This window comes from Enhydra lutris, unplaced genomic scaffold, assembly GCF_002288905.1.
Source record: "Enhydra lutris kenyoni isolate GAN:26980312 unplaced genomic scaffold, ASM228890v2 scaffoldscaffold2, whole genome shotgun sequence".
In the NCBI taxonomy this organism is placed as follows: Eukaryota; Metazoa; Chordata; class Mammalia; order Carnivora; family Mustelidae; genus Enhydra; species Enhydra lutris.
The window spans coordinates 1,904,997-1,931,655 of NW_019154086.1; the positions used below are offsets into that span (position 1 = coordinate 1,904,997).

A 26,659-nucleotide genomic window follows, 5' to 3' on the forward strand; every position below is an offset into this window, starting at 1 on the left:
GACAGTTTTTTTTTTTTTTTTTTTTTTTTTTTAAGATTTTATTTATTTATTTGACAGAGAGAGATCACAAGTAGACGGAGAGGCAGGCAGAGAGAGAGAGAGAGGGAAGCAGGCACCCTGCTGAGCAGAGAGCCCGATGCGGGACTCGATCCCAGGACCCTGAGATCATGACCTGAGCCGAAGGCAGCGGCCTAATCCACTGAGCCACCCAGGTGCCCTCACGGACAGTTTTTAATAGGTAAGTTAAAATGCTAATGATGGTGGTTGCCAGGGGCTAGAGGTGGAGAGTATAGGAAGTTAGTGTTTAAAGGGTACTGTTTCTGTTGAAACTTGGAATGATGAGAAAGTTCTGGAAATGGATGGTGGTAACAGTGAATGTACTTACCACCACAGAAATGTGCACTTAAAAATGGTTAAAATGGTAAATTTTACATATACTTGACCACAAAAAATAAAAATTAAAAAAAAAGTTCATGAGTTTTCAAATCAGATTCATCATGAAGGTATAGAATTTGTTATACAAAGCCAAAGGCAAACTTCAGTTGAATCTCTGGTTGATCAAATACTCAGAAAAAAAAATGACTTTAATTCTGAACTGCATTAGTTAAACATACTAAAATATAAAAACAAATACAATTTTTGTGTGCAAATAAAAAGGCTTAATTCTCCTTGAAAATAAGGGAAGAGATTCCCATACCCACCCACCTCTATCCCCACTTTTTGTCAGAGCATTTACTTTAGAAAACTAGCAATTATTAGGTACTTTCCCATCCCTTTATGTACATAAATCCTTTTGAAGACTAGGCAGGTCTCTTGTCACCTTGTGACACAAAAATGTCTTTCTCAAAGACCTGGGGGCCATCTCTTGGAAAGGTAAACATCTAAGATAGAGGCGATGCCTCTGGTTTCTGTTGGAGAACAGATACTTAACTTTGGTGGGGCACCTTGCTCTAAATTGCAAAACTACTTCCCCTCTGATCCAGCAATCTCACTCCTGGGTATTTATCCAAAACCAACTGAAATAAGGATCTCAAACAGGTATCTTCACTCCCATACTCATTGCAGCACTATTCACAATAGTCAAGACATGGAGAAAACCTAAATGCCCAACCACAAATGAATGGATAAAGAAAATGTGATATATAAATACAAAATAATACCCTCCACTCAGCCTTAAAAAGGAGGAAATTCTAGGGTCACAGAAAAGAAGGAAATAAGGGACAAGGTGGATGAGCTTTGAGGACATCACGCTAACTGAAATAACCAATTACGGGAAGACAAATAACCAATTACGGGAAGACAAATGCTACCTGATTCTATGTATAAGAAGAATATTCAACTTCGTAGAATCAGAGTGGAATGGTGGTTGCCAGGGGCTGCAGGGAGAGGTAAATGTGAGCTACTATGAATGGGCATAAGGTTTCAGCTAAGAAAGAAGAATTCTAGAGCATCCAACTCTTTTTTATTTTAAGATTTTATTTATTTATTGGACAGAGAGATAGGAAGAGAGGGAGCACAAGCAGGGGGAGTAGGAGAGGGAGAAGCAGGCATCCCGCGAGCAGGGAGCCTCATGCAGGGCTGATCCCAGGACACTGGGATCACACCCCCAGCCAAAGGCAGACGCTTAACAACTGAGCCACCCTGGTGCCCCCAAGAAAGATGAATTCTAGAGATCTGATGGACAACATTGTACGTATAGTCAGCAATAATGTGTTGTACACAACACAAACTGGTTAAGAGTGCAGATCTTAAGTATTCTTACCACAATAAAATAAGATTTAAAAAAATTAAAGACATGAGAAGTTTTTCATTTGGATAAAGCCAATTAACTAACAATTACCAAGTAAAGGATGTCATTTGCTGAATACAAGTTGTGGTTTATCTAGAAAATGTGTATGCCAAGAGCTGCTTGGCCACAGGAAAGGCCAAGATTTCTTTCTGTGTTTGCCATCTCAGTGGGTTGCTGGTGATATGATTCATATTCTGGTTTAATGCTTACTTAGTAATAAGAGTATTCTCATTCTCTCTTACGTTTGTGAAAGGATTTCTGGGCTGAGAAATTTCATTCTTAATTATATTTCCCCAGCTATATATAAAACTACAACACCTATTCTATAAAATCTGTAATTTTCACGAAAATCAATTTTAGTGGGGGAAAAAAACTAAAACACAGACACACATGAGAGAAAAGCCTAACTCTCATTATTACAAACTGGCAGAAAAACCAAAAGAAAGAGGCCAATGAGCTTGAGGAAGAAAAGGAATAATAAATTTTAAAATAATGAGTATTGATAGTTATGAAAGCCAATGAATGGTGAGTGGTATATGCAGAACAGGAAGAAATTTCCCTACAGACAGACTCATGAAAAAGTTTTGTGAAATTACTTCCAAAAGGAGAATTCTAAGCCTTCAGCAAAGACAAAAACTGGAATGGCAAAAGGGAAGAAAGGCAAAGAGAACTTGAGAAGGAGAGAGAAATGGAGGGAGAGAGAAAGCGAAAAAATACCGATATGAATACAGTAATCAGAGTTCACAGAAACTCCATCCTTCAGCTTCTAATGAACTTCCCTCCATGTCTGCACATCCTGGATTTCTGAAAACAAAAACTCTGTGCAACTTTGTTACGTGGTTGTGAGTATTTATCCCTTTCTACTGTACTATAGCTATTCCTATAGATGTCTCAATCTCTTCTATTTCATTGTAAGCACCTTAAAGGCTTGAAGGCAAAACAAATTGTGTTTTTTCTGTAATTCTCCTTTACATCTATGACAATGTCACATGAAGAGCACAGGACTAGAAAACATCTTCTAAATAAATTAATGAATATAACTAGAAAGAAGTATTCAAACAATTTTCATAATCTTAATAATCCCCTCAAAATGGATGAAACAGGCATTACATATTCAAGATTTGTTTTTAATAACAGGGAAAAAATAGCAGGGCTTATTCTTATATAGGTCAAATAATCACCTGTTTGCTTATTTATTTACTATATTTTTATTTTACTTATAATTATATTATTTATGATTATATTTATTTTACTTGATTTATCATCATGCTTGCTGATATTTTTATTTTTAATTTTATTTTATTTAATTATCTGTTTTATCTTATATATCCATTTACTATATTTACTTTTATTTATATTTATGGTAATTATACTAATTAAACTCGGCAGTTTTAGGAATGGTGAGGAACATCACCAGAAGTTTGGTTATGGGAAAAATGAGTGGAATGAATAAGAAAACTATAAAACAAAGATGTAGAAACTAGAAGACAGAAGTGCCAGACAATTAGAAAAACAATAATGCCAGGGACAGTAGACAAGATGGAGATGCTGGGGGAAAGAATCTGAAGGGAATCTCTAAGAAGAGATAAAAGAAATCCTTTTGAAATTATGAAGCTTCTCCCTTTCCAAGTTTTCAAAAAGCAAATATAATCACCTAAAACAATGTTATTTTCCTGAGATCAGATGCACCAAAATCTGACTCTGGACCTTACTCTGACCTTGTGATCAGGCTTCCAATTCTTAAAACAAATACACAACTATGCCATTTGTACAGATTTTTATAATCCTATTAATAAAACATCAGTACAAAATGTTTTTTCTGTGCCTTAATATAATCCTTTAGACAGTGAATTCCCATGAGCTTCTGAAAGCTCAAATACTCCATATCATCGAGGTACTTTTCAAAGAAGTGAAAGGAGAAAACAGATTTGATATGGGGGAAGCCCTTTTGTGTCAGGGTCTATAAAATCTGACCACAGCAATGGCACGACTGAGACCATCTGAAAGATATCTTGCTGACAAGAATCATGAAAATGCCTTTTATTCATAGATTTCTCTCACATATCCAAGCTCATTGAAAGCAGAGGCTTTCATTCAACAACACACACTGAATGAAGGGCTTCTACTATGAGCAAAGCCATCCACCCTGCCCTGCAGATGAAAGGTGAGGAAGACACAGGCTCTGATCACAAGACACAGTCTCTCAGAATCCACTGACACAAAAGCAGTCAAGTGAAAGGCAAAGTTAGATATCCATTCTAAGATGGAGCTTCTTGAATAGTAATGTGCATAAGGATGATCTGTGGATCTTGGTAAAATGGGAGATTCTGATTCACTAGACTCAAGACAAGACTCAAGATTTTGCATTTCTAGTCACCCCCAAAGCTGTTGCAGCTGCGCCACAAACCACAGACTGAGAAGCCACAGTCTAAGTAATAAGATGCAAGCCAAGGGCTATGGAAATGCTAAGTTAGAAGTGATTCCTTCCAAGTGATAGGTTCAGATAGGTTCCACAGAGAAGATTCTGCTTGTAAACAGGCAGAACTCCAGATGTTATAGATGTGTGTGTCTGTGCAAGTAGGTGCGGAGCAGAAGGACCACACAGAGGAGAGCCGAGAGTGTAGAGGAGAGGAGGCAAGGAAAGAGGAGAAAGAATTGAAAAAAAGAGAAAGTATGTTGAGCAAAGTTCTGAAAGCAGAAAAATGCATAAGATATTTAGAGAAAAGCAAGATATCTAGTATGACTAGAGTGTAATCTACAAAGGGGGTGACGAGAACTTATGGGAAACAGGTCTGGTATGATCAGCAAGGAAGAAATGATGGGGATCATATGGATTTGACTCTTTTTTGGGGAGAGGATGGGACATTGCATCACCAACAAGGAAAGCAAAGTCCTCCTGTTAAAATAAATGAAGCAGAATAAAACATCCTAGGATGTAGGTCTGGTTTAAACTTATTCATAGTCTACATTTGGACATTTTACCTAAGTACCCAAAGTCATTATTGTTCTTCACTATAATTGCCTTTCACCCAAACAGAGCCCATCCACAGCCAAATAACCTATCTTCAAACAAGACTATGCAGGACTAAAACCAAATATGGTCTGTCCCAAGCTTTTATACTGGCTGCCATGGGCAACCCTATACTCAAACAGTGGCTCAGTGGAATCATCAAGCATTTGTATTTATTCTCATAAATCAAGATCTCATATCATCAAGAGCTGATAATATCCAAAACATTTCATAATGTATTATCCTAGAAAAGGAAGCTAAATGAGGCTTATACTGGGTATTGTAAAAGACTGATAAATCACTGAACTCTACCTCTGAAACTAATAATACACTATATGTTAATTAATTGAATTTCTCTTTTTTTTTTTTTTTTTAAAGGAGTATATAGGGTTTACACAGCAGCCAACATGGAAAGGCACAGCACAGTCAACGCATGGTGGCACAGGACGGAGGAGCTCAGACGATGCCTGGGAAGTTCAAGTAAACTGCCAAACCCCCAGATGACAAGTTCATTGCCTCCTCTACCAACATTATTAATAAAAATAAAATAAAATAAAATAAATAAAATGAAAAGAAAAGGCATCTAAGGTACTAAGGTAAAGGTCTCTAATAAATCCTCTATCAGTATTTGTTTCTGTGTCTGTCCAAATCAGTAGAATCCATAAAGATCATTATGGCTCTTTGGGACAGGATATAAGTCTCACTTAGCAAGAGACTCCATGTGGACTCCTTAAATAAGTCTGGAAGTAGTCAAAAACATAAAAACATTAAGAATCACCCATAGATACACAAATGAATGAGGATGTGATAAAGCAGGTATTAAATAACATTAATAATATAGGGGCACCTGGGTGGCTCAGTGGGTTAAAGCCTCTGCCTTCGGCTCAGGTCATGATCCTGGGGTTCTGGGATCGAGCCCTGCATCAGGCTCTCTGCTCGGCAGGGAGCCTGCTTCCCCCTCTCTCTCTGCCTGCCTCTTTGCCTACTTGTGATCTCTATCTGTCAAATAAATAAATAAAATCTTTAAAAAAAAAATAGTAGAATCAAGGTAGGGTTATATGGGTGCTCACTGTAACAGATTTTCAACTTTGTTGCATGCTTTTAAATGTACATAATAAAATGTTAGAGGAAAATGACCAATAATCCTATTATCAATCCTATTATTCCCCTTATAAAAATTATAGTAGGTAGGAAGTCAAAACATTACATCTCCCTTTCCGCTCTTGTCAGCATTTCTTTTTTTTTTTTTTTTTTTTTTTTAGATTTTATTTATTTATTTGACAGAGAGAGAGATCACAAGTAGGCAGAGAGGCAAACGGGGGGAGGGGGGTGAAGCAGGCTCCCCGCTGAGCAGAGAGCCAGACATGGGGCTCAATCCCAGGACCCTGAGATCATAACCTGAGCTGAAGGCAGAGGCTTAAGCCATTGAGCCACCCAGGTGTCCCTCTTGTCAGCATTTCTTAATCCCACTTCCAATATAATCAAACATAACTGCTAGTTTTAGATTTGTACATTTTTTGCATATATTTTTTCCTTATTTTTCTTTGTACAAAAATTAAATCATGTATGGATCCACAAGTTGCTTCTTTCTTTAACAATATCTCATTCACATGTATCCAGACCAGCTCATATAATTATATTTCACTCCTCTTAATGGCTAAATACAATTCCATTATCCAAATATCCCATCATGTATTTAACCATTTCCCTATTGATGGCATTTTGACTATTTTCAGAAATTTGCTCTCTTCATACCACATTTAGGCTTGTGGTGATTTTAGTATAAATAGAAAGAAAAAAAAATCCATAGGTCCCTAGCATTTACCACAGTAAAAATCCAAAGTGTTTCCAATGGCTAAGAAGCATAACAACTAAAAAGGGACGAAAGCAAAATACACAGAATCAAAGGCATATGCTTATACCTCAGCAATGGGTAACTCAGTTAGTAGCCAGTGTCAATTATCAAGCAAATACCCAGTAGCTAACAACTAGGCAAACTAGTGCTCTAAATATTCACCAGAATACGTTCTGTACCAACTTAAAAAAACAATAAAACAAACAAACAAACAAACAAAAAAAACAACTTCACTTCTTGTACTCTCAGATCCTCATTCAAGTAACTTGCTTATCTGAGTCCTTATCCCAAAGTGCAGAAGAAAAGCGAATTTGGATGGAAGGCAAAAGGCTTTTATAAGCAGGCATGTTGATGGCAGTGAGAAAGTTGAGCTATTTCAAGAAAACTAAAAAAACCAAACAAAATAATAATAAACAGTGATATGCAGTCTGGGGCCATTTAGTGATAGAGTCTTACATATTTCAACAGGCCCCGAGGACATCATTATGCACAGTATAAAATAACTGATGTTCAAAATCATGGCCCTGAATTATTAATTAAAGGTATAATTTCTCAGGATACTCGCTGTTTAGACAGCTGTGTGGTATGGAATACACTTTAGAAAGACATACTGTTAAAACAGTTACAACAAGATCCTTGATCATAGAAGACTTGGGGAAGGCCTTGAGTCAACTTTCTCACTTGACAGACAGAAAAACAAAAACACAAAGATAACATGATTGATCCAAGGTTGGCTGGTTGTTCGAAATAATCAGCGCTATGATCCAGGAGAGCTGAATCTTCTACAATTGTGTTTGTGGCTTCCACACGATTACAAAATTGTCAATGAGGAACTACAGCCTTAGCTCTTCATAATGCTCTACAACCCAGAAAGTAGTTATCCTGGAGTCTTTTCAGAGAGCTGAGGTTCTACCTTCAAGCAATCCTGTGATCAGAAATGTGAAAGTGAGTGGTCCTGCTGGAGAACAGGGAGTGAGTGGTAAGGCACAGTTTTCCTTGGAGAAGTAAAAGTTCTAAGCCCCAGAGAATGCAAGGCAGTGCTTATTGGCAAGGAAGAAGGCTGCACAAAAGGGAACTATGTCCAACACATTTAGCATGGGAAAAACAAGTCGTGTGTGTGTGTGTGTATCTCCTCACTAGCCTGTAAAGTATTATTGAGGATCATTCAACTTTGAGAATCTAGCCTGACTCTTAGTCTGAATACTCATCATTGCTAAATAAACTGAGTAGGCCATGTATTTAAAAGAGAACTGCTTTTGGAGGCAGGAGACCCCCATTCGAGGCTCTGTGTAACTCTGGGCAAGGGCCTTGGGGTTGTTACCGGTAAAGTGAGTGAACTGAATCTGAAGATCTCAAAGTTTCCTCAGGGCTATGATTCATGTTTCTAATCAGGTCTTAGCAAATAGAAATGAGACAAATAGGGGAAATCCAAGTACCATGCAGTATGCAAGAGAGACAAAGTTTCACATATTTGCTACAAAGGCTTATTACAACAAAGGCTTTCTGAGCTCTGTTTAAAAGGGGGGACTTTTCCTAAGCCCTATACTCCACTTGGTTGTTTTGTTGTTCTTGTTGTTGTTGTTGTTGTTGTTTTTAAATTCTCTCCCTGTTTTTCTATCTTCTTATGAAGACCACCTCTAGAAAACCAGGAAGGGCCTTGGAGGTCAAATAATGTTATTTATCTGGGCACTATTTAGGAAATAGGAGCCCAGGAAGGATCCATGACTTTCACGAGGTGCAGAGCCTGCTCGTGAAAATGTGGGATTGCTTCTGATTCCCAGTTCATACTTTCCTCTGATAAAGCCACGCTGCCTCCCAACTTTGAAAAACTACTAGTAAATATAACGGTCCCCTAAAAATAACACCCCATTTATATCCCATAGAAGAGTCACATCTAAACAGGCAATGGTTCTGTGTCAAAGGAAGACAGCACAGGAGCAGCAAGTCAGCTGTCGGCGAAGCTAAAGCCGCTGTTCTCTTCCCACGACTCTGTGAAGATTTATGGTGTACATGGGGGATCTTGGCCAAACTACCTCCAGGCAGTATTGGACCAGATCCCTAAAGGAGTCCTCGCAGCTATGAAGTTTTTCACATGTTTATCTGCTGGGGACAAGACAGCTGTGAGCTCCTGAAGCTTCCCTATAAGGAATAACACTTCATACTTTGAGATATCCACACATGAAAGATTTGAGCAAAACATACTTAGTTATAACATTTCCCTTAAAAAAAAAAAAAAAAAGTTGACATCGGTTGGAGATTGGTAAGGTCTTTGTAAATCCTGTGGGGAAAGATCACTGGATTTGATGGGAAAACACAGTCTATTCTTACACATGGCACTGGTTGGTATGACCTGCTGTTAAGTTTTGCCTCATTTTGTTCTTTTAATTTAAAGCTGTTAATCAACTTCTGGACACTTTCTCTCATTGTACCACTCCTTCCTTCAAGAACCGAGGCCGTGTCTCAATTCTGATGTTCAATCAAAGGATTATCATTTCCTGAACGGCGCAGCTTTCAGATTAGTGGTAAGCCAATTAAAAAAGAAATCAGAAAGAAAATCGGGGGAAAAAGAAGCTTTGCCCTCCTGATATCCTGGCCTGCAAGCGGCTCTCCTTTGAAATGGCAAGAAGAAACTGCTCTCAAAGACACTTTCTCATATGCTGCCAGCTTCAGAGTGGCTCTTTCTCAGGGGATGCTTGTCTGGGCTGACTAGGGCTTGTTTGAGGGTGTGTCTCCATTCCTCCAAGAGGCCTGCCCTGGGCAAGACTGTATTCATTAGTAATGTAAAAAAATTTAAAAATCCCGAGCTGGCAGCCAGTGGGAGGTTTTCCTACACGGATGTGCACCTCCCACGTGCTCCAGTCACAGACACCACTGGGCTGGTGAGAGGCCCCGACGGATCGGTGCCAGGCCCAGACACAAGTCCTCCATTCTGACACGGAGTGCTGCCAAGCGGGAAAGAACCACATCCTTCCTCATCCTAAGGCCCCTTCTTAAATCGGGCAGTTGTTCGAAGAGGAAAGCACGGGGGGGGGAGGGAGGAGGCGACATCACTAGTTGGTGTTAATTATAACAAGGGGAAAGCTTTATTCCCGATATGAAGTTTCTAAGTGAATTCAACACAGAAGCTCAAGGCCGGAAAGGCCCTCAAATATCATTTTGATTCAAACATTTTCCAAAATTCAAATATCCCTGTAACATCTTTGCCAAGTGGATGTGTAGTCCCTCTTTAAATATCTCTAATGATGATGAACTCATTACCGAGTTAGTTTTCATATGGCCTGAACTGTAATAAGTGTCTCCTTAGGTTGAGCTGGACTCAGATCCTCTGGAATTTGTACCTACTTGTCCTGGTTGAGGTCTCTGGTGCCATATCAGAGGTCTTCTTCTCTCTTCCACAGACACCAGCGGGGGGCATTTAGCTCAGGGGTTCTGGCATTTGAAAGCAGCATTGTCATACCTCCATTGACCTCACTTTCCAAAATAGGAGACTAAGGCTTTTGCAAAGCACTTATTCCCTTCCTTGCTCTAAACCTCAATTGTAAGAAAAGGATACTGACAAAATGAAAAGATCATTAAAATAGGAAGAGCTGGTGTCAATTGATTAAGGCACTTCCTATGCTATTTAGGCTTAAAAGGAAATTGAAAAAGGAGCTGAGGAAGCAAAATGATCAGTGGGTTAGCTCAAGCAGGATTTCTAGGGAATTGTCAGACTGATCAGTGTACAAGTAACCGAACATCTGTCACAGATGCCCACGAACCCATAGGCAAACTGGATGGGGCCACAGGACAGAAGGCATGCCTCAGCACAGTGAAGGAAAGCATAAAGTTTCAGCACGGGCTTCAGCTCACATACACCAAACTCAAATCCTCTGGAGCTATGTAAGCTTCTTAACCACACAGACTCTCCGTTGCCTTATTGGGTCGGGTCAAGCATCTCATGGAATCAGGTATAACGATTACGTGAGATCATATTATAAAGCACCTGGCACGCAGTAAACACTCTGATTTCACAGCTATTATTTCTTATTATTATCACCAGAAGTCTAGCCTTCAATTCTCCAGAACTTTTCCCTACATAGCATAGCAATGCAGGAAGCAGAAAACCCCTATTTCTGGTAGGGTGAAATGAGGTCAGTTCTCACGTGGGAGAATGAAAGCAAAAGAAGCAGCACATTACAGTGGAAAGTACACTGTACCAGAACTTAGAAGACAAATTACAGAGTTTCAGCTAACTCTGAATAAGACACATCCCTCTCTGTTGTATTGGCAGAGCCAGGAGCTTAGCCTTTGACCCTAACTTTCTAGCATTCTCAGAGGACCATTAAGAGTAGTCTGTGTAGGGGCACCTGGGTGGCTCAGAGGGTTAAGCCTCTGCCTTCAGCTCAGGTCATGATCTCAGGGTCCTGGGATCAAGCCCTGTGTCGGGCTCTCTGCTCAGCAGGGAGCCTGTTTCTCCCTCTCTCCCTGCCTGCCTCTCTGCCTACTTATGATCTCTCTTTCTGTGTCAAATAAATATCTAAAATCTTAAAAAAAAAAAAAAAAAAAGAGTAGTCTGTGTAAAGACAGCTAATAAAGCTTGATTTCTGCATGCCTCCTCCTCCCCTGAACTATGTCTCTGTATCAGTAACTACAAAAATCCTACACACCCCAAAGCACAAACCTGAGGTTGTCTCCCCAATTTGGTATGCCTTAAGGATCCCTCTAAGAGGACAAAACTCTTCGGGGTGCACTGAATAGAGGTTTTAGGTTTTGTATTCACTCGCTGTTGGCCATTGCCATCTCAGCAGATAGAGCAGTAGGGGTGTGTGTTTTAAATAAGTCAAGATGAATGAGTAAGTTCTGCTGTGTTTCAACAGGTAGGAAGCCAGGAGATAGGTTTTATAAACATATGGGAGTATGTGCTTGGAAACGCTGATAGGAAAGACTTAGAGAATGACCTAATTCAAAGATATGTGGATCTCCTGGGGGTGTTAAGATACCTGTTCAGGTATGCTTTGGTAAAGCAGTCCTTCTTCTTTACCCTGCGTTTGGTGTTCTGTGCTTTGGTGTGAAGAAGCAAAAATCCTGTAAGGGGGTCAGGGATGAGATAGCTGGAACTGTCACAGTAGGGTTACGAAGGGCCTGCACTCTGGGTGTTAAAAGACCTTAGAGGTAATGAAGTCCCAAAACTATGGGCAGATTTAGAGCAGGAACATGGAAGAACCAGGAATGTGCCCCAAGATTATCAGGCAGTGGTGCCTAGTGCGAAATGGAGGGATGAGCCATAGCAAGGTATCCATTGAATCTACGCAAGTGCGGTGAGTGCTCTTGAATCAAGGGATAAGTGGGCTCTTGATGGTTACCACGGCTCTGAGCTTCAGTTTTGCCACTTAGGCCAATTCAGACCGAACCGACCTCACAGAGTCATTGTCAAATCAAATGAGATAAGGGACATGTAAGTCATTTGCAAATTGTTAAGCACTTGGACAAACAGAATGAATACTCTTACTCTTTACTCAGTAAAGCCAAAAAGCATTATTTACTAAATTAAGTAAGTGATGTTTATTTTTTATTTTTTTTTAAGATTTTATTTATTTGACAGAGAGAGATCACAAGTGGGCAGAGAGGCAAGCAGAGAGAGAGAGAGGAGGAAGCAGGCTCCCCACAGAGCAGAGAGCCCAATGTGGGACTCGATCCCAGGACCCTGAGATCATGACCTGAGCTGAAGGCAGAGGCTTAACCCACTGAGCCACCCAGGTGCCCCAGTGATGTTTATTTTTATAGGATCTTCCTCTCAGAATGGAATTGACATGGTTGTGTAAGCCAGTTTCATGTTGGTCAATGTTCCAGCTACATATACACTTTTGCTAGCCTTTCACATACTGGAGGCAGAATCATCAGGGAATTTTAAAGAGTCATTATCAAGGTATGCCATGAAGAAATTAGAGTCAACATACTAGCCATACATCAAATCACCTTAACTTGCAATTGTACACTAATATTTTTAGTATTGTTCTGAACAATCACTTATGATTCTGAGTCATTTTCCCAAGTGAAAATAGAAGAATGCAAGTTTCCTTGCCTGGGTTATGATAATAGAATGTTCAGTTATCCCCCCATTCCTTTCCTAAACTCCAATGCTATGACACAATATCAGATCTGTCTTTTAGACAGATCTAAAAGATATCTAAAAGACAGATCTGATAATGCCCCTCCCGTGCTCCAAATATTCAGTGTTTCTCCTTGCCTTACAGGTTTAGGCACAACTTCCTCAAGAGAATATTTAAGGACCTCAGCAATATGGCCTTGGGTCAACTTTTTTAAGTATGATCTTCAATGACTCCGGAGCTCGAATACCATCTCCCAGTAAAACTGGGCTCTCCCCAAGCAAGGCACCAGTTTCCTTCCTTCACTTCATGTTTTCATCCTTTTCCCTTTATCTGGAGTATCACTCGTGGTTTTTAACTGTGTCACTTTAGTTCAATTGGAATCATGTTTCCCAGAATCCCATTCTCTGTATGATTCTTAGGGGTAGCCACAGGGAACTGTACATGAGATCTGGATAGGAAAAGTGCAGCAGTATCCATTGTTTTGCAAGAGCCTTTGTAGGCCCCTGGGTCCTACTTACTGCCTCTCACATACATAATTGCTGCTCTAGTGGCTGACCCCAGAGGGGGCAGCAGCCACACCCACCATGCCTTCAGCTCCTGACAAATCTTCCCCTCCAACCTCTCCAAGTCCAAGGCCCGGCAGGTGCGGAGTTCTGTGGCTAAGCCCACCAGCTCCTTCCACAGGCCACCCACATCATCTAGGTTAGGTACAGTGAGAGATAGTTAAGGGTTGCAGCTTGTCCGCATGGGTTCCAGGTTTTCTCTTCCTCTTCACATCCAGCTTTTTTTCTTCCCAACGGCCTGCCTACCAGAGGTGGAAGTGATCTTCCACAGACTTCTTGGCCACCTCCTCCTCAGGGTCCTGAGTGAGTGACTTTTTCTCATCTCCCATTGTCCTCTTTTGGGCTTTAATGTTTCAGCTTCTCCCGCAGTTGTAGGTCTAATCCCTACGACAAATCCCATATTCCATATCACCCACCCATTTCATTCATGCTCCCTTGGTTGGACCCTAACTTGTACACTGCTCTTCCCCTCCAGTCTATGTCCAAAACCTGCCCATTGATTCAAGACTCTCTTCAGACACCAGGTCCTCAGAAACCCCTTCCTGAATGGCATAGCTGTCTCTTTAAAACTAAACATGTTTTTCCATAATCTATTAGTTATGTTATCTACTCCTACACTCTTCTAAATATTATATAAGTTGATTGCCTGTGAATATCTCATCTTTCAAAATGACCTATAAATTCTTATTCTTCAGGGGTTGTGTTTGTGTGACTATATTTTAACTTCTGTATCCCACCCATGTCTTGCCTACAAAAGGTTTTCAGCAAATGCTTATGGCCCAAACAAGTAAATGAATGATCAATGCTACTCAGTCCCTTTTTAATACCACAGGTAACTAAAACCTGGAGTTCCTGTATATGGCATAGCCTCTCTCGTGGGGAGACTCTTTGGTAGCCACTTCCCATCCCCTTCCCTTAGAGAAGAGCCTGTCTAATCTGAATCCAATCCTGTTTATTTTTATCATACACACAGTTCTAACAAAACTCATGAGCCCACTCCCTAGTCTAGAGTAAAGCGGAAACAGCTAATTATATGGGGAATGGAAAGAAAGCTGCTACAGCAAGACATGCTGAAAGCAAGAAAAAAATAGCAGACAATGAAAGAGAGAGAGGCCAGAAAATTTATGAAAATCAGATTACACAAATTTAAAAGTATACCAGTCTAGGGCCATTTAGTACCTGGGTAAATGATCTCATCTCAATAAATTTTAAAGGAATTACAGTCCATTCCAATAAGCTGTCCTGAATCACCAAGATTAAGTAACACCACATATCTTAGAATAATCTTCTTCTGAAATTATTTTTAAAACAAAAATTGTGGAAAAAAGTTATACTGAATCTTACCATTAAAAAAAAAAAAAATCCATAGTCCCTACCATTCTCGGGGGGGGCGGGGAGTGTGTGTGTGTGTGTGTGTGTGTGTGTGTGTTATTTTGTTTTGTTTTATTTTGTTTTTCTCAGGCATTCATTCAGCAAATATATAGAGTGTCAGCTATGACTAGGGCACTGTCCTCATGTTTGTGAGCATATATATGTGCGTTGTGTGTGTGGACCTTTCCTCCAAGGAAATCATCAAACTTGAGAGAGGTGGGACAATAAAAGTTATACCTTTTCAGTATGTCACAACAAAAAAACAAAGAAGGTCATTGTATGTCAGCACCATATTGGCTTCTTACAAAGAAGCAAGCAAATGCTATCAGCAAAAGAGGACTGAGTTCATTGTTACTAGTTTCTTCCAGGGCAAAATAAACTGTCAACTAGAATGAAGCTTCTTGCCTTCCCCATACAACCTTTGCCTCATTTCTCTGCCAAACATCTCTTCACTGCAGGGAAGGTCCCCAGAGAGTCCGATGGTGCTGCAACCCTGCACAGTCTGTTTTGGAGCAAAGCTATGGCAAAACACGGGCAAGAAATACTCGATTTTATCATCACAGCCTCCCCGATACACCTATGGAGGCAACTCTTAACACTCTCATTTACCCCCCTAGTTTAAAATTAAAATTTAAACTTTAAATAAGGTTGTAATAGGATTGAGTGAGACAATAAAAACAAAGCATTCAGCACAGCTCTTGGCACACAAGAAGCACGGACTCAATGTGAGTGATTATGAATTAGCAAAAGGTCCGAAACTTCCAATACATTCTATAAATGAGTCTCATTAAGTGTTATCTAGGGTAAAATATGAGTCTTCTTCTGCTTTCCCTTTTGTCACCCAGAATGTTCTCGAACCGTCACTGGAGTACAAAATAACTTTCCCACAAGCCAGGTCTGCCTGAGGAGGAGGGTGGCAGGGTGAGAAATACTTGTCTGCAGGTATGTCAGATGTCAGAGATGGACAGGACAGTCCTGCAGCATTGTTGCTCCCACATCATTCCCTGGGACTGGTCCTTCTACCTGCAAGAGTTTTCTGCTGAGGTTAAGGGACTGTAATTTTCTGGAACAAAATTAGTATCACTGATTATATGATTGGGTCTTTGGCTCTGATTTTTTAAAGGAAGTTAATAAAATAAGCACAACTGAAAAACTGCCTGAGTATGTAAGTGTATGCATGTTTGGGGAGGTTATTTTAGTTCAAAAATAATAAAAATAGCTCAAATGGACTGAGCACTAATTATGTTCCAGGCACTGTGCTAAGCACTTCATGCACATACTTAATCCTAACGACGCTTTTATTCTTGTGCCAACGATGCAGATGAGGACACAAGTTTAAAGATGTTAAGTAAATTTGCCATATCCCAGAGATAGTGAGTAGCATGACCCTATACTGACCGTCTCAGTCTAAAAGCCACGTTTTACCACTATATGCTAATGAAATAATATAACGTGAAAGAATAGGTCACATATGCATTCACTGATTCAAGACATTTATTGAACTATTCCTTCATATGAATCACCATGAAGTGGGACAAAAAGAGATGAAAAAAAAATATTCGGGGTCACTTATAATCAGAGGGCAGAATGGTTACATTTGTGTAACCAAATGGTTACACTTGCTCCAAGTTCAAATACTGGCTCTACCGCTAACTAACCTCCATGACTTCGAGCCTCGGTTTTCCGTTCTACAAAGAGAAATAATAGAGGACAGTTATTCTTTGGTTTCAACAAGCTAATATTTGTAAAGCACTTGAAAGATGCCTGGCATATGTGAGACTACATATGCATATCAGTAAAGACTTCACAGAGGAGTTCCACTTCTTGAAGAGTTAGGCACCATTTACATCTGTAGAGCCAGAGAGAAGAAATTGATCTTACGTGGAATTCAATTTGCCTTTCATATGCTCACTCCTTGATACATTGGATTTCAGAAACTGCTACTAAGAATCTTATAAGGAAAATATAAGGAAATAGCTCTTATAAGGAAATAGCTCTGGGTCCAGTGGTTTGGGGGACTGATTACATAAAACACCTACACAAGAACTGTAAAATTTCCAGCTGAATTGAATTGAGCAACAGTGCATACATTTTCACCCATTACTTGGTACATGTGGAAATAAGAATGATATCATTTGAGAAAAAGCAAAGGAATCTGGTTTTGCCTCTTTTACCTATTTGTGTGTGCGTGTGTGTGTGTGTGTGTGTGTGTGTGTTTGTTTTGAGACATTCTAATGGGGAAGTCTATGAATGACATATCAATGAAACTCAACTTTCTTTCTCCTCTGTTCATAGGACCTTATATGAGATCAAAGCAGTTTAACTCATCTTATACATAAATTCTTCCATTTTCCTTCACTCTCTGGCTCCAAATACAGCACACCTGGTCACCACCCTCCTTCAATCCTTTCGGTGACCTCCCAGCTTATCTTGGGACTTTATTCCCAGTCCTTCTCCCCCTTTCACCTGGCCGCTGCCACCTCAACCACGATCTCAGACCAGCTTGGCTCCTTTACAGGCTTTTCCCTTAATTTAAATGCCACCTTCTCAAGGCAATATGCATACATATGTGTATTAGTGTATATAAGTTTGTATATGTATGTGTATGAAACAAGATTTTTTAAATTTCAGTATTACATATGTAATTTATTTTCTTGTCCAGTTCCAACTCTTTCTTTCTACCCCTTGAGGACAAATAATTATATATATAATTATATATAAATTATATATATATAAACACCTGTCTATGCATGTATTTACTCATCATTTCCTCATGACTAAGCAGCTGCTATGAGCGAGGCCCTCTTCATGGGATAGAGCAAGGAGCGGGGTCTCTGGCCTTGTGAGTGTTAAGTTCTAGTGGGGGGTGAACTAGACAATAAACAATGGACAGACTAAATATGTGGAAGCTGGTAAAGGTGACAACCACTATGGAAAACGGAAAAGCAGAGTGGGTTAGTGAGATGAGTACCGGCATGGGTGGAGATGGGAAGCAGGAAGGGGGGTAAGTTTATACAAAGCAACCAAATAGGCTTTGCTGAGAAGACATTGCAGCAAAAGTTTCAAGGAGATGAAGGAGTTAGCTTCGTGGTTATCTGAGAGAGTGGGGTAGAGAGGAAACAATGTAAATCATACATGGCCTTACAAGGTATTTTAAAGACCACCTTACACACTGAAGGAAATAATGTGTGGTTTCTTGTGCCAGTCACTGTTCTGGGAACTTCATTTGTATTAACTGACTTAGTCATCACTAACAATCCAATGAGTTACATTTGTGTTTATCTCATTTCACACAAAGAAATTAAGTCACTTGTCCAGAATTATACAAATGGAGCCAGAATATGAACCTATGTAGCAAGACTCCAGACTCCTACAATATACTCCCTCTTGATCTAGAAAATTCTGATGCAGTGATACTGAGACTTCAGTGCCGAGGCCCTAACTACCTGCTTCCTTAATGAGTTGTCCAGATGATTCAGATGGAGATGGTCCATGCACCACAATTTCTCACCAGTCTAATTCCTCCTCCACATGAAAATTTTGCAGATATTTTAAGGTAAACATCACTCTCACTTCCTATCCTTACCATCCCCATTGTTCATCAAATTGGGGAAAATTTCCTTAGACCAGTGGAAACATCTACTCAATACACACCTCCTCTCCATCTGTGTTTTGTGTGAATTTCATCATAGGGCTGAGGCTTTGGGATATATAACAATGCTGAGTGAGGAGAAGAATGAATGCTTATGGAAGGCGCTTTGGGTGCCTGGTATTAAGTGCTAGGGATTTAAAACATTTCATCTGATTTTTTTTTTAAGATTTTATTTATTTATTTGACAGAGAGAGAGAGATCACAAGTAGGCAGAGAGGCAGGCAGAGGGCGAGAGGGGGAAGCAGGCTCCCTGCTGAGCAGAGAGCCCGATGTGGGGCTCGATCCCAGGACCCTGAGATCATGACCTGAGCCGAAGGTGGAGGCTTAACCCACTGAGCCACCCAGGCGCCCCCATTTCATCTGATTTTAACCTCGGTAATATATATCAATATATAGATACAGGTACAGGTATAGATATAGATGTGTATCGATCTAGGAGAGAGCTAGAGTATGCTAATTGCCATTTCCCAGATGAGGAAACTAAGTCTCCACAGGCTAAGCAAGCAATATCTAGGATTCAATGACTCTAAACCAGCCAACTTTCCACCACCAACTCTAACCATTCAGTCCCCAACCCCTACCATTGTTTCATTCTTTAATTGGAAACCGAAGTCTAATCTTCCAGAAAAGTGCTATTTAGTGTGTATTTCCAGTCTCCAGCATCCATCATTTCTGTAAGTTGAAAGAACTCCTATATTTATTCAATGAGAGCCAAGCTTCTTCCATGGGCACTAAATTAGCTCAAAAGAAGAAAGCAGAAAATATGCACTCATAATGCTAAAATTCAAATGAAAGCCAAATATTTTATCTCTTTATTTCTTTGGGGAAGATTATGGTGATTAATGGTGATACAGAGCTTGCTTTATATGAAAAGCCTCTCTTTTTTCATTTCCCATACAATAAATGTCAGTGTGCATAACCCAGCCAGCTATTTTCTCTTCCCAGCCCCCAACCTGGATCCTGAGGAGGAAAATAGTTAACAGGTCATGGGAATGTGGTAGAATCACATCCTGAAGGACACGGAAGGTGTCTTTATGGATCTAACTCCCAGTGTGGCGCTCAGTTGTGGGTCTCACTGAGGACAGTTAGGCTGCTGGGTATCTGGGACTTGGGGCACCCGCCACATCATGGTGTGTGGGTACCTCTGTGGAAAGAACGCGGCGATTCTTCTCTTAGCTTTTCATGGTATCTCCCAAGTCATCACTCCACAGACACAGATTCATAGAATATCATACCTTAGAAAACACCTTGTCTAAATTTCTCATTTTAGAAATGAGAAAAAGGACTCTGAGAAGGAAAAGCAATTAACCAGTAGTGGGGCTGTTGGAGTGAATCATTAAGTTGGGGGGAAACACATAACTTGGAGTTAGAAAGCTGGGGTCCAAGCCCCAGATCCACTATGTGCTAATTGTGTGGCCTTAGCAATATTTAACCTCTCAGACTCAGGATATACATGTTGTTGGCAACGCATGCCTTAATTACCTCAGATTATTGTAAAGAAAAAAAAAATGTGTGTGCCTGTGTATGTAATAAAAGTCATTTTGGGTGGTTAAAGTTCTAGATAACTAAAACTATTATTATTTGAACCTAAGTCTTACACTTTCTGTTCCCATATCAATTTGGGCATGCAACTGAGTATCACGGCAGCTGTTAATCATAATAAAGGTTAAAATTCCAATGCATCAGGCCCTTAACAAATGTTATGGCATATGATTGACACCTATCAAAGCCTGATGAAATGGGTTTCATTATCCCCTTTTATAGATGATGAAAGTAAAACAGAGGGCACCTGGGTGGCTCAGTTTGTTAAGCACCTGTGTTCGGCTGAGCTCATGATCCCAGGGTCCTAGGATCAAGCCCCATGTGTCTGACCCCCTGCTCAGTAGGGATCCTGCTTCTCTCACTCCGTACTATGATGTTCTCTCATGCGCGCGCGTGCGCGCACGCTCTCTCTCAAATAAAAAAGTTCTTCAAAAAAAGAAAAGAAGAGAAAAGAAAGCAGAGACAGACCAAATAACTTGAGCAAAGTTACCATAGCATCTAACCATAACTGGCTTAAGGACCTGTGTTATCTATGAAAAGAACACTTCCAGATATCAGAGTTTGTAAAATGACTGGTTCTCTTTTCTGTTGCCTTTAGCATTGATTGGGAAACAAGGAAGCCAGTGTAATCATAAGGACTTATGTGCCAGACAGGTAGAAACCACAGCCTTCTCCTGGATGGAAACTAGATATAAAAGGTCACCTGTCTTTATTCCAATTATATCAAATAATAGCTAGATGGATGCTCATTCTTCACTGTTTTTAGAAATCTTAAGATCGAAGTTCATTGCAGCTGCCCACCTCCCTGGAAACTTCCTACTTTCTTTCAGGTAATTAATTTATAACACTTGACACTGGCCTTGCTGTCAACACATGCAAGCAAATCTTTCCTTCCCTATGTTGGCTGCAAAACGCCCTTTTTTCTTAGGATAAAAATGTCTTTTTGTCCATCATTGAGCTAGGGATGTCCAACCTTCTTAGAGACTGTGACTCCTTAGCATTTTTCTGGTTTTGTAACCACAACATTAAAGGAAATGAAAGCTACATTCCAAGTTTATATAGACAGCCTTTGAGATAACTAGTAATGTAGTGAAGTGTAAGAAAACGAGAATGTCAACACTGGACCCACCCGACACAGTATGAAGCCATCATTCCCTTCACTCTGCACTTTTTACATACAAGGCACTGTGCTATGTTCTTCCGCTGCTTAGGCGCTAATCAGGGACTTGGACAAGAAACAACAGGGACAAATTACTGGCCCAGAGTGAAAACAAACAAATAAGTTTTGAAAATCACAGTAGAGATAGAAAGAAGACAGTACAAGCATTTCATGTGGTCCCACAGACTGGGAAGAATGAGGCAAGGATTCTAGCAGCAGGCATAGGAAGGTAGAGGAGGAAAGGACATGGCTACTGCGATGGTATGGTATGAGGACACAAGGAGGGGACATTCCTGAATCTAACTCTCCAAGTCCTCCGATTTGATGGTGTGGTGTCTAGCAAACACGGTAAGGTAGCCCGAATGCCTTTGTGCTCAGAAACACACCAAATCTAGTTCTTACTAATTGACTAACCTTGAGCAAGTCCGTAAGTCTCCCTGAGCCTTCGTTCTTTCATCTGTAAAAGGCGGATAATAATATATGTCTGAGAGTTATTTTTATGCTTAAGTGAAATGACAGACGTGCACGTACCAATGAATGCTGATTTCTTTTGCCCTCCTCTGTTTGACCGGAAAATAGATCTCTTGGCATAAAACATAAGGGTATTTTCTCTTTATTCCCCTTTCCTCTTCTAGCTTCGACTTTTACAATGAGATATGGAGACAGAATTTTGGAGTTGAAGGGAATCTTAATGAAAAATAACAATGTATTGGGGCAGAAGAACCTCCCATTTGAAGCCCAGAGCTAGAGACTTCTCAGTTCCAGGCAAGGTAATCCCAGACTCAGAATGGCAGGATGGGGATGGGTGGGTGTCATTGGTCCCAGCCCAGGCTCTCACTTCTAGTCCAGAGGCCACACAATCTCAGACCTTTCAACCTACTTAATGTCTCTGAGCCTCAGTTGCCTCCAAAAATACACAGGGTCACTGCAAGGATTAAATGAGGTGATACTTATAAAACAGTACAATCCACAATGGAGTTCAGTAGCGAATAACTATTACATTTTGATTTTCACAATTTAACAGACTAATAAATTGAAAGAACTAATGGCAGAATTCACATTTATTGAATGCCTCCAGTGAATAAGGTGCTGGGATAGGGACTCCAGCTTCTGGGTAGGCGTCAGTGTTCCTGTTTCCCGGCTGAGGAGACAGAGGCTCACCACAGTACCCTAACTTGCCTCAGGTCCTTGTCAGATTCTACAACTCGACACTGCCCCAGGTGCCAGAGCTGGGCAGAATCAAGTCAGGCTACCAGGAGGTCTCCCCATCAGTGCCACAATCCCCTAGGTACATTCTCAATTTCTAAAAGAGAAAACAAGCAAACAAACAAACCTGAGCCAATGAGTAGCTAAACTGAATTAATCCCACAAAAGATCAGATGCCAAATGTTCTGTAACTTTTCCATTCTTTGGGGTTTTTATTTCACCCACAGAGCAATTTCCAAAATTTGCAAAGAGCACAGTAGGTGGCTCTCTTTAATATTTCACGGGCAAGGCGACAGTGACTCACCAGATCCTACATCTGTGTCACCAGCAGAAGCCCTGACAAAGTTGAGCAACAAATGAAACTGTGTGTATGCTGGAGATAACCTTTATTTATTTATTTATTTGTTTGTTTATTTATTTATTTATTTTTCTCTTCTGCCTCTTCCTCCGATTTTGTCCAGCCACATTCTGCTTTTCTAACTGTGCCAGGTAAGATGACGCTAACTGGATACCTTTTGGCAAACATATGCTTCCAAATGCCAAAAGCAAGGAACAAAAATGTTTCTCCCAGAACTGCATTTGCAAGCCTGTCTGCTTGCTGCAAAGCAGAGAAACCTGATGACCTATGGGGAGTCTCAACGGATAAATGGCCCCATTGCCTGGGCCAGAAACAGATCTGTTCGTTTTCCTACATAAGCCTGCAGCCATCACTTTCCACAGGGAGGACTGAGGCTCCAGACCAGTGATCAGCACTGTCAACAAGCAGCGAGTGGTCTTTTTTGCAAATGCTACCTCTGCCTACTGCTCTCCATTCCATCCTGTACCCCCTGCATTAGCGAGAGAAGTGAAGAACACAATGGTCACTCATGACATTTGTTGCACAACCTTCTTACTGCCCTATGAATTAGCACAAGGATGACAGAGAGAAGAAAACACTCAGAACAGGAAGAAATACGTAATATAATTCTGAACTTCATGTCTTCACAGTCCCCTTCCTCTTAGGAATGGAAGGTGCATTATTTAAAGGCAGGAGAGTAGGAATGTTGCCTTAGATATCAGGGCTTTTGAATTTGCTCTCCTAGGAGCTGACCCCCCCTAACCTCTACAGAGCACGCTTATGGACTGTTCCTTCAGCAAGGAAATTTCCTCTTGGGACAGAAAGGATCCCCTACACCAGCCCAATAAGGTCACCTTAACTGAGGTAAATTGTTAAAGAACTCAGAGCAGTGACGGGATGGGGTGTGACAGGGAAAAACCCTTAACTAGAATTTACAAGGTGTAAGCTCTACTCACAGGCCGAAACATAATAACCATGTGACTCTTAGCAACCTCTCCTTTCTCTGAGTCTCACTCAGTCTCTTTTGAGACCAGCTAAGAAGAGATACCACTTAATGAGCAACTACTCACTACATAGATTTTACATTATTCCACTTAATTTTATCCTCACACGAATTCTCGGGGTAAGCATTTTCCTTTCCATTTTAGAATTGAGTAAAACAAAAGCCCTAAATGGTGAAAAAAACTGCTCAGTATGACCTAGCTGCAAAGGAATTAGGGCTGAAATTTGAATTTGACCACAAAACCTAAGCTCCTTCCACCATTAATATGCCTCCCATGTCCTTCTCTCAGGGCTATTGCAAGTAGCAAGAAAGATAATATATATGGAATATGTTTTGGAAATTTTAAAGTTCTATCTATCTATATGTATGAATTTTGTAACAAATAATCTGGATAAGGAGGAAAGATATAACTGGGTATCCTTTCTTTAAAGAGCCGGAACCAAAAAAAATTACCTTCCAATCTCCCTTCCATCCCCTTGTTCTGACCTTATTTTTTAACATTTTCCTTTTGCCCACAGGCCCCCTAAGTTCTCAGGCACACGATCAGACGTATCCTGGCCCACTGATCACAATGCATGCACACAGAACAGGCTGATGGAAGCAAGAGATCCCATCCCCTGCAAATGCTTGGTGCAGGAGGTACCTACAGGGACACGGCCAAGTTCTTCTCTTCCCTCAAGATGTATCACACCCCCTCCTATGCACTCATCAATACCCCACGCAAATGGAAGGAACTGGGAAGCAGGCAGCCAACTATAAATGCTGAACACTCAATTCGGGGACTTAACGGCATAGCCAGGAGACACTAGTAAATAACTGTATAAAGTCAATCAGAATAAAATCAATTTTCATGAGCCTCGTGGGGATATATGAGGGGAGCTATTCATTTTAAAATAACAATAATTAAGGACGACTAGAGTAGGCATGTGTAGTATTTATGTTTAAATAAGGTATGTCTGTGTCCAGAGGGACTGAATTTAGCAACATCACGGCATAATCCCAAAGAAATACGTGAGAATTGTGCTGTTGTTTTCCTCTATTAAAGAAAACATAAAGTTGCTTGTCTGACCTAAGACAGCAGGAAAACAAGGATTAGCACAGTCTGTAACACAGAAGGAACTTCCAACTTCCCTTGTCTTCCTACTTCTCATCAAATTCAAGACCGTCTTTGCAAATAAAAGGTGCCTCAGACCAGGGCTTCACAGACTGAGGCTTGGCCTAAAAACGAGGGGCCTCGGCATCACTGAGAAACATTAATTTGATATTTCCAGCTCAAGCATCCATGATCAAAGTCACATGGAGACAGCACTCCGAAAACACTTCCTATAAAAGCTGTTCAAACTCCAAATAAGAAAAAGCCACAGCATTCCAGATTTAAAAAAAAAAAAAAAAAAAAAAGTCACTTTAAGGTAGTATGAAATCACCGTTCTGAAAATCCACTGTCTCCAGGGTTAGTGTGTAACAATATTTACAATAGTGTCCATCGATCTCAAATTAACCAGCTGTCAGGCCAGGCACTGCGCTAGACGTACCATTTGAATTATCCCATTTCATCCTTCCAACTACCCTCAGGGCTCATTGTGATCTTTATCATCTCCCTGATGCGGCCAGGGGCAAAAACTGAGTACCGAGAAGATTAGATAACTTGCCCCACCAAGTTCACACAGCTAATAGTCGGCAGAGCTGGAATCAAAACCAGGTCTAAATACTCCTCAGCCGGCAACTAACCCGGGATCTGTGGAAAGGAGCAGCAGAAGCCCTCCCAGCGGCGGTGGCTCTCGATTTCACCGCCGGAGGTGGAGGGAAGACAGACTGGGTACTGGTTCTTAAAGAAAACGGCAGAAGTTTGCTTTTCTGCTTGTGATTTTTCCCTTCAACTCAGTTTCCTTGTTGCCTCCCGGGCACTCAGAAGTGACGGGGGCCATGGCTCCATGAAGCTAGCTATTCCTAACCGAGGAGCATCCTATCCCCTACGGGACCACCAGCTTCCTCCCCGCGCAGGGAGACAGCTGTGAGTACCAACCCCAGTCATCCGAGCCCCGACGTCCCTCCCCTCGCCACCGCCTCCCCAGGAGCCAGCCAGACACCCTCGGCAGGGGTATCTTTCTGAGAAAGCAGGTCAGGGGAGGACGGAGCGAGGCTGCAAGCAGCCTTTCCCCAGGCTGTCACAGCTCCTGGCATGAGACAGGCTGGGACACACCGCCCTCTTCTATCCTCACCGCTCACAGCAGCGCTCTGGAGATACCCAGGCGGGGGTACGCCAGGGTAGATCCCTCAGAGGGCTGGAACTGGGGTGCAGCAACGCGCAGCCGTCCCCAAACTGCGCTACCTCAATCTGCACAAAGCAAAAATGGGGCTCTGGACAGTTGGGTTCGAGTCCCGACCACAGCACTAACTAGCTGTGTGATCTATCCCCGCTGCTACCTCGCTCTGTGCCTCAGTTTGTCCTTCTGGAAAATAAGAGGGTTGAACGAGACGATTTTCAGGAGTCCTTCCACCCTGAGATTCTGCGGGTAGGTGATTCCTCCGAGCCCTCACGACAGCGAGAGACTCACCTTTCTTGGGAAGCAGAGCGGGCGCAGAGAACCAGTGGGGACGGGCGGCAGGGTCGCCCGACACTGCTTCTTTCGGTGAGTCTGGCCAAAGCCGAGCCCAGGGACCCTGATCCGGCCAGTCTTCCCCCAATGAGCCTCTTACTTTCCGCCGCACTTTCTTTTTCCCCCTTTGGGGCTCCTCCCCCTGCGCGGCGCGATTGGTCGCCGCTGCGCTGCCCGGGCTCCACCCGCCGCCCTGGCTCGCCAGCCCCCGGCGCTCCGAGCTTCGCGGAGCGCGGGTCGTGGGGCGCCGGTCGCGGGGCGGCACCGAGGGCAGCCCCGCCCGCGGCGAGGAGGAGCCGCGCTGGGCCTGCCTGCGAACCAACGCGAGGCTGCGCCTGGCCCCGTCTGCGCCCCGCCACCGCCTGGGCTGGCTTGAGCGCGCCCGCAGAGGAGAGGGTGGGTTCCGGTGATTGGCCCGCTGCCAGGCGCACTGGGAAGATACGCCCCCACTGTACACAGATTTGCACACAGGCGTTCATTGCAGGG

General features: G+C 41.7%; 1 protein-coding gene across 2 annotated transcripts in view; it reads right to left on the bottom strand.

The window, feature by feature from the left end:
* Positions 1-26,351, bottom strand: part of LOC111151093 (interleukin 1 receptor accessory protein) — a 125,731-nt gene extending 99,380 nt beyond the window's left edge. For both annotated transcript variants that reach the window (XM_022508865.1, XM_022508874.1), the window contains exon 1: positions 26,132-26,351. The gene's annotated coding sequence lies outside the window, so the exon portion shown is untranslated. The remainder of the gene's footprint in view (positions 1-26,131) is intronic.
* Between the last annotated feature and the right edge of the window lie 308 nt (positions 26,352-26,659).